Source organism: Onychomys torridus, chromosome 2, assembly GCF_903995425.1.
Source record: "Onychomys torridus chromosome 2, mOncTor1.1, whole genome shotgun sequence".
NCBI classification, from domain to species: Eukaryota; Metazoa; Chordata; class Mammalia; order Rodentia; family Cricetidae; genus Onychomys; species Onychomys torridus.
Window position 1 is genome coordinate 135,056,024 of NC_050444.1, and position 24,973 is coordinate 135,080,996.

The following is a 24,973-nucleotide window of genomic DNA, read 5'->3' on the forward strand; positions in this document are numbered from 1 at the left end:
TGTAAATGTTAGGGATAAAACTCAGGAACTCCTGCTTGTACAGTAATCACTTTATAGACTAAGCCATCTCTTTAGTTCCCAGCTTTAACCAGTTTCAAGCACTTTAACAGTACTTAATAACTTGCCTGGTGCTCCAGAGAGAGGTGTAGTTCCCTTATCTGTCACAAGTTTTTTATTCAACTGAGAGGAACTTCACTTCAGTGTTCTTCCTTACCAAGCCTATAACCCTAGTCTCCTCATGACAAGAGCATCAAACAAATCCTAGCTGAAGTCCACTCTGAAAAGTAGCTGTTCAGCACTCCTAAAAAATGTGCACATGATCAAACAAGGGAAGCCTGAGATGCTATCGAGCCAAGACAAGCTTAAGAAGATGTAGCAACTAAATGTATTGTAATCACCTGAATGTCATCTTGGAACAAAAAGAGTGTGTTAGGTATTAGCTTTATGATTAATAGGGTATTGGCATTAGTTTATTAATTGTAACAGATATGCATGTTATTATCAGACAAGATATTAAAAACTAGGAAACTGAGTGCAAAGTACATGTTGAACTACCTGTACAGTTTCCCATAAATCTAAAACTGTTCAAATAAAGGAGTAGATGCTGTTTATTTGAGATTTAATTAAAACATTTCTTCATAAATGATATGCTGAGTGGTTGACTCATTTTGAGTCTGCCACACTTCAATCTATAGATAGAGATGATATTAACTGGATGTCATATAAATTTTCTCACATTCATGTCATACATGTAGCTGTCAAAAATATGCCAAGTGCTGGTCAACAGAAAGCATTCAGACAAATGTAAAAAATTCTTACCATATATTATTGCTTCTTAATTGAAAACACAGTGCCATTTTTGGCAGGATTGTGAATATGTCCCCACATTGGCTTTGTGAACAAAAATGATTTCATGTATAGATATGGATTTTTATGTGAGTTGTGGTGTGGGTCTTTAAAAAAAAGGTATTAGTACTTATTACCTTTGTGTATCACCATTGGTTGACTAGTTTTGACTTTGGCCATATAAGAAGTATGGGATAAACCTAGAAGACCTATTGTAGTTAGAGTTTTCCTGCCTGGCCCACAGTCAGGACAAATCTCTCTCACTGGCCAGGCCCATAGACGCTCAAACCCAACCAAGTAAACACACAGAAATTTACATTGTGTAGAAACTGTATGGCCATGGCAGGCTTCTTGTTATCTACTTCTTCTATCTTAAATTAACCCATTTCCATTAATCTATACTTTGCCACATGGCTCGTGGCTTACCAGTGCCTTACATCTTGTCATGGTGGCGGCTGGCGGTGTCTTTCTCCACCCAGCCTTCCACCTCCCAGAATTCCCTTCTCTCTTGTCACGCCTATACTTCCTGCCTGGCCATTGGCCAATCGGAACTTTATTTACACAGAGCGATATCCACAGTACTTCCCCTTTTCTTTTTTTTTTTTTTTAAGGAAGGTTTTAACTTTTACATAGTACAATTACATATAACAAAACAATTATCAAGCAAGAATTACAGTTACAATATTAAAGAAGATATCCTATCTATCTTATATTTGTGAGTCTCAGGTTTTATATCTAACTTATCTTTTATCATAACTGAGGAAATGATAACTATCTAGTCTTCAACCACATCAAAGACCTCAGAAAGATATAATATTAACTGAGAACTGGAAGAAGGATGTAAGCATTTTTCAGGAGTCTTGCAAGAGTAGATAGAGACAGCTGGCAGCCTGGACAGTCACCTAATGTTTCTTTGTAAAGTTGGGGCATTTGTCTTCAGCCCACAGGGCTAGAGTCTCTTGGTCACTTCTCTCAGTGACCTGTAGAATGTCTGGCAGTGTCCTCTGCGAAGCAGGAACCTGAAGGACCATTTTGTCAAACAAAGTTTAGTGGTCACCTTTCTATGGGTCCTGCATGTCCAGTCGATCAAGCAGTCTAGGCAAGAACAGTTTCTTGCCCAAATGGCTATTTTTGCCAAGGTGAAGATAAATTCTATATGAAGTGTCTTCAATGCCCATCCTCCTCCTGAAGTAAATTGGTGCTGCCAGGAGTCAACATGTCTCATAGTCATAGCAAAAAAGAAAAATTCCTAAGTTATTAAAACATTTTAAATGCCATATTCTGTAGATCTCTGAAGGGTTTGAAGATGACCTGTCTATCTAAAATATATCTGTTTGATCTTTAAAACACACCTACTATGACTACAAGTTCAATTGTAATGTCTAACGACTAACTTTCATTTCTGTATATCCTAATAGTTGGTAATACTAACATTCAAGGATTAGCAAATTGCATTACATTGTTAAATGAATGGTATAAATACAATATCTCGAGCAAGATTAGAAATATATATATGGCATATTCTAACAATCTCAATCTCAATAATAATAATAATTTGTATACAATATAAAACAATCCAATCCAATGTAAAGTATTTAAAACTAGTAATTGTCTTTTTTCTTTTTTTTTTTTTAAACAAGCACCTTTTGCCTAGCCCTTTTCCTAACCCTTAACAACAACTTGTAACCAACCCTCCTAAACAATGAAAACTATCCCAGATCCAAAACCCATAAAAAGACCAAAAAAACCACCCACCCCACACCACCCCTTTGGGAATGTGGGCGTCATATTCTTAAAATTGCTTCCTGCTGGGTATGGGCAAAGTTGTCTTTATTCTGAAAAGAAAAATTTTGGGTTAATTGACAGATTCTAGGAAAGGTAACTATATTCTTTGTTATCCATAATGCCAAAGTTCAGGGTTTATCATTGTGTTCCCTGAAATATTGTGTGTTCCCCGAAATAAACATATCTGGGGTCAGAGAACAGATAGCCACTAGAACAAAGCCAAAAATGGTGGCTAGAAAATGGTAAGAGTAAGCCATAACAGAAGTAGAGCGGTGGTGGTGCACGCCTTTAATCAGCACTTGGGAGGCGGAGCTAGCGGGATCTCTGAGTTCAAGGCCACTTTAGAAACAGCTAAGCATGGTGACCCACGCCATTAATCCCAGAAACCCAACCTTTAATACCAGGGAGTGGGGGCAGAAAGAGAAAGGTATATAAGGCATGAGGACCAGGAACTAAGAAGGAGTAAAACATGTAGTTAATTAAGCATTTGGTTAAGCATTTTTGGCTGGATAAGCATTTAGGCTTTAGAGCAGCACAGTTCAGCTGAGAGCCATTGGGATGGAGGACTCAGAAGCTTCCAGCCTGAGGAAACAGGATCAACTGAGGAACTAGCAAGGTGAGATAGCTGTGGCTTGTTCTGCTTCTCTGATCTTCCAGCATTCACCCCAATAACTAGCCTCGGGTTTAATTTTATTAATAAGAACCTTTAAGATTCATACTATAGACCTATAATTACTTTTAAAAAATAAAACCTTTCCAGGGACTAGGGAGATGACTCACTAGGTACAATGCTTGCTGTGTAAGCACGAGGACCTGAGTTCAGAACCCAGCACCCATAAGAAGAATTGGGCATGGTGATGCACACCTATAATACCAGTCCTGGGAGGTAGAGATAGAGGCCAGGGGCTTACCCAGTCAGCCAGTCTAGCCCAACCAATGAGCTCCAGGTTCAGTGAGAGACCCTGTGTAAAAGAATAAAGTGGAGAGCTATAAAGTAAGGTTTTTGACATTTACCTTTGGCCTGTGCACCTACAGGTACACACATCCCAATTCACATGTGCACACACATGCATGTACACACACCTGAGCACACACAAACACATCAAATAATAAGGCTCTTTGAGAAATCTCAAAAGAGTTTGTAGTTCTACTGAAGTATTTCCATCAGCAGTTATGATTATATAATAAAAACCATTTATAGAAATCTGTCTTTCAGGCTATATTCTGTAAATACTATTGAATGACCCCAGAGGTCCTCTTGCTGTAGAAAACTATTGCTAAACAAGTATCTATAGAGCTAGAAATTATCTTGTTTCTTGATATTAAATTCTTTTTTTGTTTGTTTTTCTTTTGGTTTTTGAGACATAGTTTCTCAGTTTAACAGCCCTGCCTGACCTGGAACTCACTTTGTAGACCAGGCTGGCCTTGAACTCACTGAGATCCATCTGCCTCTGCTTCCCTCTTGTTTCTTTCTTGTTCAAGAACCCATTCTCCAAATCCTCCAACTCTGAATTCAGATTTCCATCGCACCTGCAGCTGACTTTAAGCACCTTTAATTAATAACCAAGCAAGTATGTGTTGAGCATGGGCAAATCATACTGTTGAGCCAGTGGGTAGGGATTTTTTTTTTATGTTGACCTTGATACTCAGTTGTTGTTACGCTGACTTCTTGAGAACTGTTAGTTTGAATTTTTGAAATGTTTTATCTTTGTTTTTTCTACTATTACTTTATTTCACTTGTTTAATTTATAGGGACTGTATAGCCTAATGCTTAGTATATATGAGGCCCTGAGTTTGATTTCTAGAATGAATGAATGAATGAATGAATGAATGATTGAAATGAAAGATAAGGTAAAATTAAATCAGCACAACTTCTTTTTAAATTCAGTGAAAGTTTTGAATATATTTATTTTGAGATGTAAATGTAAAATAATTGCCTTTATTTTATTTAGTAGCATGCATTGATTGTACACATTGATGTGTTCAGTGTGATATTTTCAGCCCAGTCCTCTTTTTGTCTAGCCGATGCCCTTCCTCACCCTCTAGAAACCACTCTTCTATAGTCAAGACTACCATCCTTCCCTTTCCTTTTACTTTTTTAACCTTCCACAGATGAAAGAGAACATGTGCTGCTTGTCTTCCTGTGCCTGCCTTATTTCACTCAGTATCTTCTACTTTCGTCTACTTTGTTGCAGATTTCATTCTTTTTCATTGCTTGAAAGTATCTATGTTCTCTCTCTCTCTCTCACACACACACACACACACACACACACACACACACACACACACTCTCATGCACGGGTGGATGGATAAATAAGACACTTTCCTGGTTTGATTCTCTGTTGCCGTGATAAAACACTAATCAAAAGCAACTTAGGGAGGAAAGGGTTTATTTATCTCAGCTTATAGGTAACAGCCCCATCTTTGAGGAAGCAAGGTCAGGAGCTCAAGGGCAGAACCTGAAGGTAAGAACAGAAACCATGGAGGAATACTGCTCACTGGCTAGCTTGCCTTCTTACACAACTCAAGACCACTTGTTCAAGAGTAGCATCATCAATAGTGGACTGGGCCTTCCACATTAACCATTAAATAAGAAAATGTACTCCAGACTTGCCCGCAGACCAAATCTAATAGAGCCAGTTTCTCAGTTGAGGTTCCCTCTTCCCAGGTGACTCTAGCTTATGTAAAATTGACAAATCTAGCCAGCCCAGATACCATATTTTCTTTACCCATTCATCTGATGGGCACCTAGGTTGATTCTCTGTGTTTGCTATTGTAAATAGCACCTCAGTGAATATAGACATGGAAGTATCTCTTACTAATCACATTTCTTTTTTGTTGTTGTTGTTGTTTTGTTTTTGTTTTTTTTTCAAGACAGGGTTTCTCTGTAGCTTTGGAGTCTGTCTTGGAACTCGATTTGTAGACCAGGCTGGCCTCGAACTCACAGAGATCCACCTGCCTCTGCCTCCCTAGTGCTGGTATTACAGGCATGAGCCACCACTGCCTGGCTACTAATCACATTTCTTTCCCGTGTATATCCAGAATTGAGACAGCTGACTTGTATGCTAGATCTACTTTTTAAAAAGTATACATTCATTGTAGGAAATAATATACTGGTTATGACATTTTCATATGTGTCTATCACATACTTTGATCATTTCCATCCCCATTATCCCCTCCCCTTTTGTGCTAATCTCCTCCCTCTGCCCAGACAGTTCTCCTCCTGCTTTCATGTCTTCTTAAAACTCTAGATTCTGTATATGAGAGAGAACATATGATATGTGTCTTTCTATATCTATCTTATTTCACTTAGCATAACAAGAATTTCAGCTTAACCATGGTGACATAGTGAGACTCTGCCTCAAAAAAACAAACAAAAAACTAACCACACATGGATGAAACTAGATCCCTGTTTCTCAACTTCAAATTAGTTAAAATACCTTAATGTAAGCCTTAAAACTTTGAAACTGTTAGAGGAAAAAGTACAGAAAACATTTCAAGATACTGGCAATGGTGTCTTTCAAGGGAGGAATGAATAAAGAAAATGTGGCATTTATTCATAATGAAATTTGTCCTCTGTGAAGAATAAGAAAGTTATGTCAGTTGACTTGACTTATATACAGCCCATAATAGTTATACTTATTTATGTTTCCTCAACCTTGTGTAGAGTTTCTTTTCTCCACATTGTATGTGTGCACACACAGGCATGTACATGCTATGTGTCTGTGTGTAGATCACAATGTATCCTCAGGGCTAAGATAAAAAACACTGAAGACAGCTTATACTGGAGAGGATGTGGAGCAAGGGGAACTCTCCTCCACTGTTGGTGGGAATGCAAGCTTGTACAACCACTTTGGAAATCAATATGGCTCTTTCTTAGAAAATTTGGAATTAATCTCCCCCAAGACCCAGCTATACCACTCTTGGACATATTCCCAAGAAATGCTCAATCATACCACAAGGACACATGCTCAGTTATGTTCATAGCAGCATTATTTGTAATAGCCAGAACCTGGAAACAACCTAGATGCCCTTCAACTGGAGAATGGATAAATAAAATGTGGTACATATACACAGTGGAGTACTACTCAGCAGAGAAAAACAATGACATCATGAGGTTTGCAGGCAAATGGATAGATCTAGAAAAAAATCATCCCAAGTGAGGTAACCCAGACTTAGAAAGACAAAGATGGTATGTACTCACTCAGAGGAGTATACTAGATGTAAAACAAAGGATGACTAGACTGCTACTCATAACTCCAGGGAGGCTACCTAGAAAACAGGGACCCTAATAAAGACACATGGATTGCCCAATGACAGAGAAATGGATGAGATCTACATGAGCAAACTGGACGTGGTGGGGGGCGGCGGGTAATGAAGGGCAATGGTCGAGGGAAAGAGAGCTTAGGGGAGCGGGAGATCCCAGCTGGATCAAGAACAGAGAGGGAGAACGAGGAAAATGAGACCATGATTAATGAAGACCCCATGGAATAGGAAGAAGCAAAGTGCTAGAGAGGTCCCCAGAAATCCACAAAGATACCTCCACAATAGACTACTGGCAATGGTCGAGAGAAAGCCCGAACTGATCTACTCTGGTGATCGGATTGCCAAACACCCTAACTGTTGGGCTAGAATTCTCTCTTATCCAATGACTGATGGAAGCAGATGCAGAGATCCACGCCCATGCCCCAGATGGGTCCAATCTGTGAGAAAGAGGTGGGATTGTATGAGCAAGAATTGTTGAGACCATGATTGGAAAAAGCACAGGGACAAATAGCCAACTAGTGGAAACACATGAACTATGAACCAATAGCTGAGGAGCCCCCAACTGGATCAGGCCCTCTGGATAAGTGAGACAATTGATTAACTTGAAAGGTTTGGGAGGCCCCCAGGCAATGGGACTGAGACCTGTCCTTAGTGCATGAGCTGGCTGTTTGGAACCTGGGGCCTATGCAGGGACACTTTGCTCAGCCTGGGCGAAGGGAGGAGGGGACTGGACCTGCCTCCATTGAATCTACCAGGCTGAGCTGAATCCCCAGGGGAGTCCTTGCCCTGGAGGAGATGAGAATGGGAGGTAGGCTGGGGGGATGGGGGTGGGCTAGAGGAGGGAGGACAGGGGAATCCGTCACTGATATTTAAAATTAAATTAAATTATAAAACAAATTTTAAAAAAGAGACTAGAGATATCAAAGAATAATCTACCAGGATCCAATTTTCAAAGATCAGATGAAGCCTGTGGTAGGGTGGCAGGACAAAATTAAGTTATTGTATACGTGGGACTAACTTTCTAAAAAATGAATAACTGGCTTTTGACTCTGTGTTGAGGAGGAGGAATAATAGAATTGTTCAGGGAGTAATATTCTTTCCTATGTTGTGTAAAATGCACTGGGAGATGCACGTTAAAGCATATTTTATAGGCAAGATACTGTATAAGAAAAGACTCCTGGTGTAGAAAGTTACATTGAATTTGAAAAGTAATAATTGTGAGGAACTGCTGGAGAAGACTGAGTTCTGTCTTTGAACAAGGGATATAGCAGAGAGTTGGTGTGATGAGCCCTTTGTGTAAGAGAGAGGTGCTTCTGGACCAATGGTTTGTGGGTGCCATTTCTTAAACACTCTCTAAGCCCCACATGAATATAAGATATTTTTATTGTGTACAATTATTAAGGACTCAGAATTTTCCAATTCAAAGAGATTTGACCTGGGGTACCCAGCTATTATCTGGAATCTGAAGCCATATGCATAGTTCCATGACAAAATAAAAGATTGAATTGATTTAAAAAAATTCACCAATAGTTGCCAGCCGGCTAATAAAGACTTTCTATTGGCTTAAAAAAAAATAAAAGAAAGAAAAGAATGTATTTTTAGGTGTTGTTTCTCAGGAACTGTCTATTCTCCTCCATCTTTTTTGTTTTTGTTTTCGAGACAGGATCTTTCCTAAATAAAATTACATGAATCAGGCATGAGTAAGCCCCTAGATATGGCCCATCCTGAGACAGAATTGACTCTGTGTGTAAAGACTAGAAGGCAAGTTATCTGCTTCCAAGATACAGTGATAGGGCAGTCACAGGAGAAAGAGTTCCATAAAAAAGGGAGAAATTTCTGTAAGAATAAAAGAGCCACTGGTTTAGGACCTGGAGTATATTGCTCAGTGATAGAGCACTTACATAGAATATACTCAAGGCACTAGGATAAATCCCCAGGACCCGGGGATAAAAATATCACTGGTCTAGAGTAAGTTCACAATTCTTCAGGAGACATTTTATTCGATTCCAAGATATGAGAATAGTCCTTTATGGTTAAATTGTATCTACTGAGTTGCTAAGATAGCCCTATCCTTTTACCCCAAGAAGATGTCATTACCCTATGCCTCTGTTCTGTGCCTGCCTTTAGAATATATATACCTTTATAGTGTTCTCTTTTGTCCCTTTGGTCTGGTCTGGAGGTATTTCTGCTGGTGTGAAATTCTCAGATCCATGTCAGCCTTTCCATGCTGTGTACTAAGTACCCAAGCCATCTGACAAGAGATTTTTCCATCTATTTTTCCTATGTAATATATTCCTGTACCTGGCTTTTGCTGAGATGCTTGAATCACACACAAATGATTGTCCAGCCTTATTTTTTGCCTCCCCCCACCCCAGAATATACTGTCTGTGTGAACACAGAATTTTCCAAGTTTCTTTTTGCTTACTGTTTTCTCAGTTTTTTTATATTTATTTATTCTTTGTATCTTTTACATCATGCCTCCTGATCCCACCCATTTCCTGCCCCACTCCAAACTAAATCAAAATAAAATTTAAGAGAAAAGGGGGAAAAAAAGAAAGAATGAAAAAGGGAAAATCTCGTCATGGAAGCTGCAGTGTACACAGTGAGTCATGCAGGAAACCCCTTCATCCATGTATTTTTACATCTAGGCGTCTATTGGAAAGAATTACTGGTTTGGTTCAAGGCCCCTGGTCTCTGCTGCACTATCAATGCTGGGTCCTCACTGGGACTCTTCTTGGACATCCTGTTGCTGCCCTGTGTTGTGAAGATCCTGCAGCCCTGGGTCCACAGGACTGACCATCCCCTAACCCCATGCTCCAGCAGGTCACAGATGGGGTGGGTGTTGGGTTGGACCAACACATAGTCCTGGTTCTAGGATTGGGTAGTTGCAGGGTTGGTCAGCCCACCAGCTCTCACCTGTTTTTGCCACCAGGGTGGGCTCTCCAGCATTGCCCTGGCTAGTTCACCCCTTGCAGCTATGAGCAAAGGGTGTGGCCAGTTCTCCTGCTTGGACCTCAGGGTCCATTCTCCTACACCTGCATCCTCAGGGCCAACTCTCTGTGTTGCCCAGTGTAGATCACTTTACCAGAGCTGTAGCTGATGAGGGGCAAAGACAGCTCCCCTGCTCTTATGACCTCAGAGCCAGCTCTCCCACCTGCCTCAAGCATTGATAGGTAGTGGTGGGGAGATCTATCCCCGCCCATGCCACGGACAGATGAGTAGTAGGGACAGGGTCTTCCATGTTCACAACTCTGGGGCTGGTTCATCTACACCTCTGCCAACAGGATTGGTCCTATTGTGCTGCCCAGATAAGGTACAGGACCTGCTCTCCTGAGTGCTGCACCTTATGAGGGGGTGGGTCAGGTCTCCCACCTGCTGCAAGTGGCAAGGGACAAAGGGAGGATGGAATCTCTTTCCCTCACCCATGCCACTACATGGCATATGAGAGGGTGTGACTTGCTCTCCCATTCTCATCCCCTTAGGGCCATTTGCCTATGCCCCTGTGAACAGGGTCAGCTCTATTGTAGAGCCCAGAAGAGGTGCAGGATCCTCTCACTGAGTGCTTCAGCCAGTGAGGAGCAGGACCAGTTCTTCCTAGTGTTACAGTCAGTGACGAGTGGGGCTAACTTTGTACAGTCCTATTGAGGAGCCACTGATACCTACAGAGACCGCAACTGCATCAGAGCCTGTAGCCAGACATGGGCCCTAGCAGCAGCCCAGGCTCAGACATCACCTCAGTGGCAATGAAGTCACCCACCTCAGCCCACTCCTCATCTCTTTCCCCTCTCTTCAGATATGCCTCTACCCACAGGACATGAACCATTTTGTCTCTCTCCTCCCATACCCATACCACTCCATAAATTTATTCACCATAGTAATGCCCATCTGCTTGGAGCCGTAAAGTGCCAGGTGGGCCAGTGTTTTCTTCTTGGAGCCTGGGGTTGATGCCCCAGGCTCATATGTGGGTCTCCCGATTAGAGTGTCATGGCCTTGGGCAAGACCATGCTGCCTCATCACAAAGAGATCATAATAGTGCCCAACTGCCTGGGCAGCGATCCATTGAGTTCTGCTGGCTACAGCCCTCTCAATTTGTCTTCTACATTTCAAGCACCAAGAAGACCTTCAGGCCCTTTCACATTTTAATTAGTAATATAAAATAAGCATTCCAGTTAATCACGTTTACTTTCTAGAAAAACCCAGCTGCTAAACACAATTCAAAGTATTCTGTCACTTTATTATAACAGATTTCTCAAAGATGTCCAATGAACTTGTACTTTATTTTCTTCCAAGGTCCCACCAGACCTTGTGCTCACATTTTTTTAACCACCTGTCCCATCAAGTCAAGGTGTTTTCTATTGAGTACCTTAAACTTCTTCTAACTCCTTCTCATAACTTAATTTCAGGACCAAGTCCTCATTTTTAACTGTTTGTTAGAGCAGCCTTCCATTTTAGGTACAAAGACCATTATTAGTTTCCTAGGGCTGCTAGAGCTGAAAGGTAAGGAAGGCTCTTCACCTGTAGGCTTTAGAAAGTACACAGGCCTGTCAACAGCTTGACCTTAGACATCAGCCTCAGTGGCACGATATACTCTATAGTTGCTGTAGAGTATAGCAGCTCTGGGAAAACAAATAGGATTGTTACCTGGGGTACTGTATTCAGCAGTGCAAAGCAGTGGGTACCAAGTAGCTGTCTGTTTAGAGGGCTTTCAGCTTCCTGAGCCCTAGGGTGACAGGCATGTGCTTCTATGCCTGCCTGGTTCCTTTGTCTATTTTCATGAGGACCTATATAGTTGTGTGTGTGTGTGTGTGTGTGTGTGTGTGTGTGTGTGTGTGTGTGTATTATGTATGTATGTGTTTTATTCTTTTTAGTACTAACATCAGTGTTTTAGTACAAACACATATAAAGTTTGTTTTGCATTAAGAAGACTTATCCATGGTACTACTAGTGAGAGAAAGCTCTAGTGATAAGAAACATTGGTTTCCAGGACTGTCATTTCAATTTGTTTTATTTGTATTGAGCACATTAATAAATTGCCACAGTAGTAATATGAAAGTAATGAACCTTCTAGATGCCAGCTGGGGTACAGAGTGGCTAACAGGGACCTTCAGGGCAACTGCCATTGTTGTGCACAATTTAGTTAAAAGGTTTGAGGTTTCTGTTTTATTCCCTTTGAAACACATACTTTGCAGAATCCAAATGCTGTTTTAGTACTGTGTGCTTTCTAGCTTAGTAAGAGTGTATTTTAAATTTTACTTTAAAAATTTAACATTTGTGTGTGTGTGTGTGTGTGTGTGTGTGTGTGTGTGTGTGTGTGACAGAGAGAAAGAGAGATAGAGAGAAAGAGAGAATTATAATATGATTTAAATGTTCTAAGTTTGAACCCAATATGAATTGTTTACCAAGGGGAAAGTCAGGAAGGCTGTTTCACCAATTTTTCAGTTAAATTGTAAAGGATAAGTTGTAAGTTAGCAAGTTGATTTCAGTCTTTAGCAGATGAGTCAAAGTGTTGTAAATCTTTTAGAACAACTTGGAGGATGGAAAAAAAGAGAAGAGCTGGGGAAGTATCCTGAAGCAAAACTTTAAGTTTGATGTGTACAAATATACAAATAACTAATACAAACGTGAGTCAGATGACTGAAAATTATACAAGATTTTAAAACTGGATGATATATTTATATAGTTCGGTTTTGTAAATGTATTTATTATTCTCATTATTTAAAGTGCCTCTCCAAGGATAGCTGAGATAGTAACTTTGTTGACGCCTTTTAAAAAGAAGCGACAAATGGGCCGGAGAAATGGCTCAGCCGCTAACGTTGGCCTCGTAACCAAAGCACCAAAAAGTAAATGATGGAGATGATTTAAGAGTTCATGGTTTTACATCTAAGTTTGTATTTTGATCTCCAGCATGGTCAGGCAAAATATTGATTTTAAAATAATTTGGTTAAGTTATCTGAGCCTCTACATAATGAAAGACATAGTAACAAGAGAAAAGCATTTATTTAACTTCTATAAGTTTTATGATGACATCTGAGCCTTTGTAAAGAAGTGATACATAACAGTTTGTGTATTTTTATGCCAGGTTTCGTAAAGTAGTCAGAGAGAAATAAAATTGAACGAAAGGGGTGTGATATAATGGTCATGACCTACAGGTTCAGCAACTAGGCTCAGACAGTCTGTTCAGATTTGTCCTGGCATCTCTTTGGCCACTTAACCTCTGGTATAGGAAGAACCTTGTACTGTGAGAGTGTTAAGACTTGTGTTGAGGGAAAGTGGGAAAACCTTTCTCAGGTTTTATGACTAGCTTTGAGATGGAGAATGGGAAAGATGACAGTGGCTTCTGTTGTGTTCTCTCATTCTTTCAGCTTAAAAAGTTTGGAGCTGGGTGGTGGTGGTGCTCACCTTTAATCCCAGAACTTGGGAGGCAGAGGCTGGCAGATCTCTGAGTTCAAGGCCAGTCTGGGCTACAGAGCAAGTTCTAGGATGGCCAATGGTACACAGAGAAACCCTGTTTTTGTTGATGTTTTGTTTTGTTGGGGAGGGGAGTCCTGTGTACTGAAATGATTGTACTTTCTGTAGAACACTTTTAGCTGGTCTTTTTAGGATGTCACATTTAGAAGAGGAGTTTGAAATTCTAGTCTTTGCCTTCTCCCCCTTTAAAGAACTTTTAAAATTAATAAAATAAGGGGCTGGAGAGATGGCTCACAGGTTAAGAGCACCAACTGCTCTTCCAAAGGTCCTGGGTTCAATTCCCAGCACCCACATGGTGGCTCACAACCATCTGTAATGAGGTCTGGCACCCTCTTCTGTATACATAATAAATAAATAAATAAATCTTTAAAAATATAAAATCAGTAGTGCACAATTTGGACCTAATAGCCTCATAACCAGCTCTGCAGCTAGAACTTCTATGCAGAGTGAGGTGTTGGATGGAGTTTGGAATCTTAGTTCTTCCCATCCTCTATCCTCAGGAAAACTAGACCTTTTATTGTATCCAAGTAATAAACAGGTTTGGTTTTGTTTTTCTGTGTTTGTTTGGAGAACTCGGCTCTGATTGGTTTTCTCCAAATATCTGTTTGTGTTTCATATTACAAAAATTGTTCAAAGTTTGATGTTTCCCTATTTTTAGTGCTAAGCAGCTGTGTAATATATTTTTAAAATTTTTCATCATTTCAATGCATGGCTTTTAAATGACTTTTAATCAATTAGAATTTGCCTTGTGTCATGTAGATTTCCTTAACAAGTTTTGAAAACTATTCAGAAGTTCTTATAAAGGTGAATTATAATCATGATGATTGTATTACTCAGTTCTTTCCATCATGAAGGTACCTTTAAATAATGATCCTATCAAGTTTCAATGACTTGCAGGTAGATATTATTCAGCTTACTTTTTGTTTAATTTTAGGAGGTTTTCATTAACTATTTTCTCTTAGAAATCTACTCATGGGTTCTAATTACAATCCTTCCAAGTAAAATATTTTAAGAATTGAAGTGTAATTACTGTGTTCTTTCTTATCCTATTTTTAAAAAAAATTTGTGCTATTTTTCTCAGTTATTGGCATAATTTCATTTAATTCATAAATACTGTCTCCTCTATGCTAAGCATATTCCAGGTGTTGAGAGCTAGGGCCGAATAAATAATAAAGACAAGGCTGTGTTAGGTGAGACAAATAAATAGATGTAGAAAATATTTAATGGTGCTAATTACTATGCAGATAACTAAAGAATAACATAGTAGAGGTTTGAGTGACAGCTTTTGAGTGAGAGATCAGAGGTTTCTCTGAGGCCTTACATTTAGACAGATCTGGAAAAATAAAAAGTTAGCCAACTTAGTGAATAGACGGATGAAATAGTCAGGGAATTCAGAGATTCTCAGCCTCTGATTGAGGCTGAGAAGACACTCATGGCTGGAGCTTAGAGTGAATATGAGAGCTAGGGGATGGGTAGAAGAGAGGTAGCTCAGGGCCAGATCACATGGTACTTTGTAGACCATGGGAAGGTACTTGCAGCCTTTGAAAGATTTTAAATGAGAATTGCTATGGGATGTCCTGTATGCTGTAAGCCCAACATTCTCTCGGGATCAAATTGGTGCTGCCAGGAGCAATTGTGTCTCAAGGCAAAAGAATTCTAAGTTATTTAAATGTCATATTCTCTAGGTCCATGAAATGTTTGAAGATTATCTGTCCATCCAACCTATATATCTGTAAATCTGGATAACCTAACTAACATAATTATAGAGATGACAAGCATAGGTGACTATAAGTCTTATCTACCTGAATAACCTAAGGACTAAGGCTTCATGTAAACAAGGTAAACAGTCTGTAAGCAAATATACGGCCAAAAGACGATAACTTCAAAATTGTGACAGTACACAAGATACCTTTAACAGAGGTAGGAATGTATAGTGCAATGTGCACTATATCCTAAATATATATCAATATACAAAATATCCTAAACAGAGGTAGAACATAATACAGTATGACAGATATAAATTTACATTTTATCAATATACAAAATATTTCAAATAAGAGTAGAAATACATGTACACATATATGTACATTACAGCAGAGAATGATATGGTCAAATTTACTTTAATATATAATCAAGCCAAGATTATAAAATGGTCAATACTGAGAACCTCTAACTAAAGCATGTATACAAGATTGCATTCTCTGCTAAGTAAAATGAAGTATTCTAGTTTTCTTTAAAAACAAACAAACCTTAAAGGTAAGAAATTTGGCCAGATTCTATTGCTTGTGAGTAAATGCACCATTAACTAAATGTGTTAACTTGAACGAATTTTCAGACCTCTTTTTGCAATGGCCTCCTCATTACTCCTGTGAAAATAATTGCATTTGTCTTATAGAATAGGGAGAATTGAACATTTTCATACATGTGAAATGTTTAGAGAAAGTTTGGCACATGATATGCACTTAATAGATGTCTGTTATTAATATTTATCCTTTCAAACTTTTGTCCCATAAGCTGTGCAGTTGGGTGTGACTTGAACTACTGTTTTTTAAACTTAATGTAACTTTAAATCAGAAGCTAGTGTTCATTTAAGTTTTTAGAAAAATTTAAGTATGTTTTGAACAACTTGAGTATGTGAGATGTTTCTTCAACTATAAACTTAAAAAACCTGAAATACAGATCATGATTTTCTGATGTAAACTTCTCATTTAAATGGATATGAATTACACTTATAACCACATGCTAGGTTTTGAAGACTTAATATGAAAAGTGCATTTTTATTAATTATTTTTAAGTTTGCTTAAAATATTTACTTATTTTTATGTGCATCATGTGTGTGGAGGTGCCCACAGAAGTCAGAAGAGGGCATCAGATTCTCTGGAACTGAAATTACAGGTGGTTGTGAGCTACCATATGGATTCTGGGAGCCAAATTCAGGTCCTCTGCAAGAGTAGTAAGTGCTCTGGACCACTGAGCCATCTCTCCAGCCCCATTTTGGTCCTTGTAGTGTCATATTTAAAAAACACTGACAAGTTAAATGTAATAAGGACTTTTCCCTTATGTTTTCTCCTAACAGTTTTATAGTTTTAATGCTTAATGATTTGAGTGCTGTGCGTGTGTGTGTGTGTGTGTGTGTGTGTGTGTGTGTGTGTGTGTGTTAAGTTCAGTTTCACTATTATGGCATGTAGATATCTAGTTTCCCCACTGTTGTTTTTAAAAGAGTGCCCTTTTGCCATTAAGTGGTTTTGACAGCTTTTTCAAAAATCTATGGGTCATGTCAGGGTTTATCTCTGAGATTTTTTCTTCCATGTATCTGTGTGTTTGACTTTATACTAATACTATACTGGTTTGGATGCTTATAGCTTTGCTGATTACTGCTTTTTGGAATCAGGAAGTTTAAACTTCTAACCTTGTTCTTTCTTTTTTTTTTCCAAATATTCTTTGAACTGCTTGGGATTCTTTTAAGATTTCATATGAATTAAAAATAAATATATATTTATTCTTTGAGAATTTCATATGTGCATATTCATCATTCACTCCTTTCCTCCACTAGATACATTTGAAGATACCCATCTGTGTTTGTTTATATCTGTGCCAGTGTGTGTGAAGGCCAGAGGTGGACAATGAGTGTCTTCCTCAGTTGCTCTCCATCTTGTTTTTTGAGACAGGTTCTCTCACTGAACCTGGAGCTCACCAACTGAGCTAGACTGTCTGGCTAGCAAGCCTCAGAAATCCTCTAGTCTCTGCCTTCTCAGCATTGGGATTACAGACACATGCCATTACAGTTCCTGGCTTTTTATGTGGGTTCTAGGGTTTGAACTCAGATTTTCATATGTATATGACAAGCACTTTACTGAACTATCTCTCTAGCACTTCCATGTAAATTTTTTCTCCTTTTTTAAAATTTATTTTATTTGTGTTTTAATTTTACACATCAGCCATGGGTTCCCCTGTCCTCCCCCCTCCCGCCCCTGCCCCCACCTTCCTCCCAGCCCCTCCCCTCCATTCCCATCTCCTCCAGGGCCAAGGCTCCCCTAGGGATTCAATTCAACCTGGTGAATTCAGTACAGGCAGGTCCAGTCCCCTCCTTCCAGGCTGAGCAAAATGTCCCTGTGTAAGCCCAAGGTTCCAAACAGCCAGCTCATGCACTAAGGACAGGTCCGGGTCCCACTGACTGGGTGCCTACCAAACAGTTCAAGCTATTCAGTTGTCTCACTTATCCAGAGGGCCTGCTCCAGGTGGGGGCTCCACAGCCTTTAGTTCATAATTCATGTGCTTTCATTCGTTTGGCTATTTGTCCCTGTGCTTTTCCAATCTTGGTCTCAACAATTCACACTCTTTCAGTCCCTCCTCTTTCTTGACAATTGGACTCCTGGAGCTCCACCTGGGGCCTGGCTGAGGATCTATGCATCCACTTCCATCAGTTATTCGATGAGAGTTCCAGGACGACCGTTGGGGTGTTTGGCCATCTAATCACCAGACTAGGTCAGATCAGGCTTTCTCTTGACCATTGCTAGCAGTCTACAGAGGATGTATCATTGTGGATTTCTGGGAACCTCTCCAGCACTCTGCCTCTTCCTGTTCTCATGTGGTCATCATTTATCATGGTCTGTTATTCCTTGTTCTCCCTTTCTGTTCTTGATCCAGCTGGGATCTCCTGCTCCCCTAAGGTTTCTTTCCCTTGAACCTTGCCTTTCATTACTCCTTCTGTCGTCCAGGTTGTTCATGTAGATCTCATCCATTTCTCTGTCATTGGGCGATCCCTGTGTCTTTCCTAGGGTCCCATTTTCTAGGTAGCCTCCCTGGAGTTGTGTAGCAGTCTAGTCATCTTTGTTTTACATCTAGTATCCTCCTATGAGTGAGTACATACCATGTTCATCCTTCTGAGTCTGGGTTACCTCACTCAGGATGATTTTTTTCTAGATCCATCCATTTGCCTGCAAACCTCATGATGTCATTGTTTTTCTCTGCTGAGTAGTACTCCATTGTGTATATGTACTATATTTTCTTTATCCATTCTTCAGTTGAAGGGCATCTAGGTTGTTTCCAGGTTCTGGCTATTACACACAATGCTGATATGAACATAGCTGAGCAAATGTCCTTGTGGAATGATTGAGCATTCCTTGGGTATATGCCCAAGAGTGCTACAGCTGGGTCTTGGGGGAGTTGGATTCCCAGTTTTCTAAACTCTACTATAGAGCTACTGTAATAAAAACAGCTTGGTACTGGCATAAAAACCAACATGTGGACCAATGGAATCGAATTGAAGACCCTGACATTAACCTGCACACCTATGAACATATAATTTTTGACAAAGAAGCCAAAAATATACAATGGAAAAAAGAAAGCATCTTCAACAAATGGTGCTGGCATAACTGGTTGTCAACATGTAGAAGGCTGCAAATAGATCCATATCTGTCACCGTGCACAAAACTTAAGTCCAAGTGGATCAAATACCTCAACATAAATCCAGTTACTCTGAACTGATAGAATAGAAAGTAGGAAGTAGTCTTGAATGCATTGGCACCAGAGATCACTTTCTAAATATAACACCAGTAGCACAGACACTGAGAGAAACAATCAATCAATGGGACCTGTTGAAACTGAGAAGCTTTTGTAGAGCAAAGGACACGGTCGACAAGACAAAGCAACAGCCTACAGAATGGGAAAAGGTCTTCACCAACCCATCTGACAGAAGGCTGATATCCAGAATATATAAAGAACTCCAGAAATTAGACATCAAAAGTCCAACAGTCCAATTAAGAAATGGGCTATAGAACTAAACAGAGAATTCTCAACAGAGGAAGTTCAAATGACTGAAAGACATTTAAGGAATTGCTCAACATCCCCAATTATCTGGGAAATGCAAATCAAAATGACTCTGAGATACCACCTTACACCTGTCAGAATGGCTAAGATCAAAAACCCAGAAGACAGCTCATGCTGGAGAGGATGTGGAGCAAGGGGAACTCTCCTCCACTGCTGGTGGGAATGCAAGGTTGTACAGCCACTTTGGAAATCAGTATGGTGCTTCCTTAGAAAATTGGGAATCCATGTAAATTTTTAAACCATTTTCCCTATCTTTATGAAAAGGAAAAAAAATGATGTTTTGATAGGAATTGTGTTTTGACTCTGTTTATGCCTTTGAGTAGTATCATAACAATACTAGTCTTAGAACTTATGAACATGGGTTATCTTTTTATTGACTGATTGATTTTATTTATTACCTTTAATATATTTTGGGAGTGTGATAATTTTTAGTATGTAAGTCTTTCTTTGATTAAAAAAATTCCTATGTATTTTTCATATTAATCTCCTTTTCAGATTGTTCATCATTTATATCCTACAACTATGCTTAGTTTATTAACTCTAGCAATGTGTGTGTGTGTGTGTGTGTGTGTGTGTGTGTGTGTGTGTGTATGTGTGTGTGTGTGTGTACACTTATTAAGGTTTTCTGTGTAAGAGACTCTGTTAGCTGCAGAGATTATTTTGCTGCTTTCTTTCAAATCTTGATGCCTTTAATTACTTTTTCATACCTAATTGATCTGGATAGAACTTCAGCACAGTCAGCCATTTATTGTGGGCTCCACATATGAGGACTATATATCTGTTGCAGCCAGCCAGTCATAGATTAAAATTTTTCTTAAACTACACCTGTACTGATGTGATATATAAACTTTTCTCTTACTATTCCCTAGGTAGTATAAAGTAACAACTATTTGCATCACATTCCTATGCAATTTAATATTATATAAGTATTTTAAGTAATCCAGAATTGGTTTATGAGAGATGTCTTGTTCCTTATTTTTAAGGAAAAAGTTTTCAGTCCTTTCCTATTGTTTATACTATTAACTATGAGTTTTTCATGTAAAATGTTTATTGTGTTAAGTACATTCATAGTTTGTTGAGTGTGTTATTATGAAAGTATTGATTTTTATCAAATACTTTTTAAACGTCAATTGAGATTTACAAGTTTTTGCCTTTTAAAAACATTTTTCTGATGGGCAGTGATGGCGTACTCCTTTAATCCCAGCACTCGGGAGGCAGAGCCAGGCAGATCTTTGTGAGTTCAAGTCCAGCCTGGTCTATAGAGTGAGATCCAGGACAGGCACCAAAACTACATGGAGAAACCCTGTCTCAGGAAAAAAATTTTTTTTTTCTATTTATGACATGCATTGCATTGATGTGTTTTCATATGGTGAACCATCTTTGCATTCTGGAAATAATTTTTTTCTGATACTTGTATGTAATAATCCTCAGACCCTGTTGCTGAATTTTGTTTACTATTGTTTTGTTGATGAATTTTGCATTCATAGTTATATGGGCTGTTGCCTCTTTTTTTGTTTTTTTGTTTTTGTTGTTGTTGTTAAAATATCGGAACACAACCATGCCCATTAATTTCTGTGCATCCTGTGGCTTCTTTCTTACTACAACAAAAGAGCTGAACTGTTTCAGCAGATAATACACAGCTCATCAAACTGAAAATATTACTAACATTTAAAAATATTTTTTAAAATGTATTTTATGCATATACCTACAGATCCTACTATGTAACATTTTACAGGACAGCTTTGTCACTGTCTCAACTCATTCTACTCTGTCCAAGAATGCTTCTGCTTCTCATATGGATTTCGGCATAGATGCGTTGTTAAATTGAACAGCCCTGGTCATATGCCATTGAAAATTTTAGGATTGGCATTTTTTAACCACAAATAAAGTAGCATCCTATTTTTCTTGTGATTGTTGTGGACAAACCTATAGCTTTGCTCATAGAGTCTGTTTTGTTTTTAACAGAATTGGTATTTAGAGTCCATACAACTAAGGGGAGAATCCTAGAAACTGGAATCCTAACCAAATTGTTGTTCTTGGGAAGGTCTGTCTGGGTACCCTGATTTTACCACAAGTCTCTTTTGATCTCCATTAGTTCACTTTTCTGCTTGTCTCTATCTATATGTTTTTGCTTTCAGATTCCTCACAACTTTCTAAGGAAGAATGATTTCCTATTTGATATAACTGATGGTGCTATGCAATACCAGATCCTTGAAAAGGTCAGCGTCTGTAGATATAGTATGAATATAGACTTATCCTCTGTTTAGCTATGTATAAATGTTTTGTGTTATAAAAACAGACTAAATAAAAAAATACCCCTTCTTGCCAGCTCATTCTGTAGCTTTAACAAATCCTATTAACCAACTACATAGTTATTTATAGTTTATAAAGTACTTTCCACTTTCCACTTTATAAATTATCTCCTATACTCCTCACAATAATTTCATGAAGTGAATAGTATTTGTTAACCTTGTGTTATGACAATGATGGATTAAGAGACTTTCTCAGAATCTTACAACTCTAAGTTGCAGGGCTTAGTCTCAGATACTTTTGCCTCTAAATCTTACCATTCCCAATACATTGTAAATAATAGTCAACATGATTAAGTGAATATTTTTCCAGCTTTATGGACATTTGGAAAAGCACATTTAAAGTTTATAAAATCGTTAGTACTCTTTGTAGTTGTAAAATATCATCAACAAATCAGATATGAACATAAAATGCCTATCAGATAAAAAAATAACACAGTCTATGAGATGATGTTGAAATCCTCCATAAACAGTATACCACCATTTTCGTATCTTTTGCAAATTAATTTGTTGGTGTCTCAGGATACACTTCATTTCTTAATGAAAACTATATTTACACTTATTTCTTCAGTACTATGCATAGTATGTAGAGCAAAGTAGGCTGCATTTTCCACTATTTTTTTTTAAACTACTTACCAAGTTATATTGTGGTAGATAAAGGGTAAATAATTGAGCTGGGTCCTGATACTGTTATTCCTGAGACTCAGTGTGATAAACCTTAATGGACCCATGACAACGTGTATAAAGTGCCAGTAAACGAGAGATGAATGAGCAGGAAGCAAAGATGCTGCTGCCTCCGCAACTGCTTCCATAGCCTCTGTGTCTGCAGCTCCACTGGTGCTGTTGTTTGTGCTGCTGCCAAGTTTTCTGCCTCTGTGTCATACTTCAGTAAGCTATTTGAGAGAGTTGATATTGTGTGTGTGCATAGTTAATATGCATAAGTAAATATAAACACATGTTCTCAACATCCCCCAAAAAACTGATTTCAAGTTGAAAATCTTTAGTCAAAAATATATTTAAGTACACCTAGCCTACCAAACACATAGCTTAACCTTGCCTACTTTAGATATACATAGAACACTTTACATTTAACCAACAGTTAGATAAAGTCATCTAACATAAAACCTAAATTGCAATAAAGTTGAATCTCTCATGTTATTTGTTGAATACTATACTGCAAGTGCAAAACAGAATGATTGCATTGGGTGCTGTGGTGGTCTGAATGAGAACGGCCCCCATAGGATCATATGCTTGATACTTGTTCTCAGTTGGTAGAACTGTTTGGGAAGGATTCAGAGGTGTGGCCTTGTTGGAGGAGTTGTATCACTGGGGGATGGCTTTGAAGGTCTCTCTACCTCCTGGTTGTATCTTAAGATAGTAGCTTTCAGCTACTGCTCCAGTGCCATGCTTGCATGCCTGCTGCTACATTCCTCACCATGATGGTTATGGACTCTAACTCTCTGAAACTGTAAGCTCCAAATATTCTTTCTTGTATAACTTTGGCCATGATGTTTAATCATGATAACGGAAAAGTAACCAAGACAGGTACCCTTTGCACCATTGTAAAACTGAAAAATCCTAAGTCAAACCACAATCAATCACAGATCATCTGTACACATACATATATGTACAAAACTTTGTAAATTATTGCATAAGTTAAAACCAGGACTTAGATTCGAAATATCAGATTTGGAAAGGACTTTAAAGGCTACAAATTCAGCGAGCCATGGTTGCACACGCCTTTAATCCCAGCACTCAGGAGGCAGAGTCAGTTGGGTCTCTGTGAGTTCCAGTCCAGCCTGGTCTCAAGAGAGATCCAGGACAGGCACCAAAACTACACAGAAGAAACCCTGTCTTGAAAAAAACAAACAAAACAAAACAAAAAGGTTACAAGTTCAGTCCCCCTCTGTTTCTAATGATTTAAAATTTTCACCAAGAGATTATCTTGCTTCTGCTTTTGAACCCTCTGTAATGGCAAATTCATCCTTTTCTTTATAGTGAGCTTATCTTTTTTTTTTAGATGCCTTTGACTGCCAAAATTTCTAAGTAATGTGTCACACCTTCCTACCTATTACTTTCCCTCTGTAGTTGGCAGTTTTCCTCCTGAAGTGATATTGAACAAGAAGAGCAAACCTCATTACTCCTCTATGTAAGAGGCCTCCAGATATTTACAAATGGGTCATCTCTTTCTCCCAACTCTTTTCCTCCTAACTTTCCATAGTTTCACACCCTGAGCTGGAGAGATGGCTGAGTGCTTAAGAGCACAGACTGCTTTTCAAGAAGACCCAGATTCTATTCCCAGCACCCACATGGTGGCTCACAGCCATCTGTAACTCCAGTGCCATCTTCTGGCCTCTACAGGTACCATGCACACATGTAGTACACAGACATATTATAGGCAAAGCATCCATACACATATAAATTTTTTTTAAAAAAGCTTTCTCTCCTTGTTTTTTTTGAAATGAGAGTTATGTACCTGTAGCATATTCAGAGTTACAGATCTAATTTGAGCATAAGGACCTATCTCTGTTGTATTGTGACTGACACAAAGTAGAGCATACAGGACTGTCTTCTTTATTCTAAGTACTAATGAGACTGAACATGGTGATACTCTAAATCTCAGATACTTCAGAAGATTGCCCATTTTAAGCTAGTATAGACTGCATATTGAGACTTCAGCTCAATAAGCAGAAAGCCAAGTACTAACCAGGTTGGTGATGGTAATTGTGCAACATTATTTATTTCATGACATCAGGTATACATTTGTCTTCCTGGAAGTATGACATGGTAATAAGGGAACCACTAAACTTCTGTTCAAGAAGCATTAGCCAGAACTCTAAGGAGTATCAGCTTCTTTGTTGTGGCTCACTTATGGAAGCTGTTAGAAAAAGTAAGCTTTGTATATGTTGAAGTCTATTAGGCCCATTGACAGGGCAAAGGGGGTTATGTCCTCCCAGCATTTCCATGAGCTAGCTGGCTTTGCTTGCTGAAGAAAATGTTGCTGTTCTCTGGGAGTCTCCTCTTGGTATGCACACACAGAGATGCATGGTGTGTTATAAAGCAAGTGGGGAAGATAGGCTTCCTCTTATTGGCTCACATCTTGTTGGCAAGTGTAGGGGAGACAGGATCGGCTGGTTCGCTGTCCTTCCTTCTGGAGCATCTTCCCAGAGGAATATTAATCTCACATTTGTCTCCAAATGAAGTATGTAAATTAAGAGGCTCTGGAGACAGAGAATCAACTGAGAGGCACTAAGAATACCAGCTAATGGAAGTAGTCATCAATTGTGTTTTATTTCCAGCTTTTACATTTTGAGCTCCGTCTATACTTGCATGGAATTACGTTTTATCCAAAACCAAGGAGGTTATCTTTTCGTAGTGGGTTTTCAGAAGTATGCTTGATGCATCTTTGTTTTCCAGGTTCATTTTCTAAGGGAATATCCTTCTTTCCTAGTCCTTTGGAACACTTTCTT

General features: G+C 38.9%; 1 protein-coding gene across 3 annotated transcripts in view; it reads left to right on the forward strand.

Annotated features, from left to right (window-relative positions):
- Scmh1 (Scm polycomb group protein homolog 1) overlaps positions 1 to 24,973 on the forward strand; it is a 156,342-nt gene that overhangs the window by 15,932 nt on the left and 115,437 nt on the right. The window contains exon 2 of one of the 3 annotated variants that reach the window (XM_036178154.1): positions 21,333 to 21,413. The exons of the other annotated variants lie outside the window; for them this stretch is intronic. The gene's annotated coding sequence lies outside the window, so the exon portion shown is untranslated. The remainder of the gene's footprint in view (positions 1 to 21,332; positions 21,414 to 24,973) is intronic. 3 annotated transcript variants of the gene reach the window in all.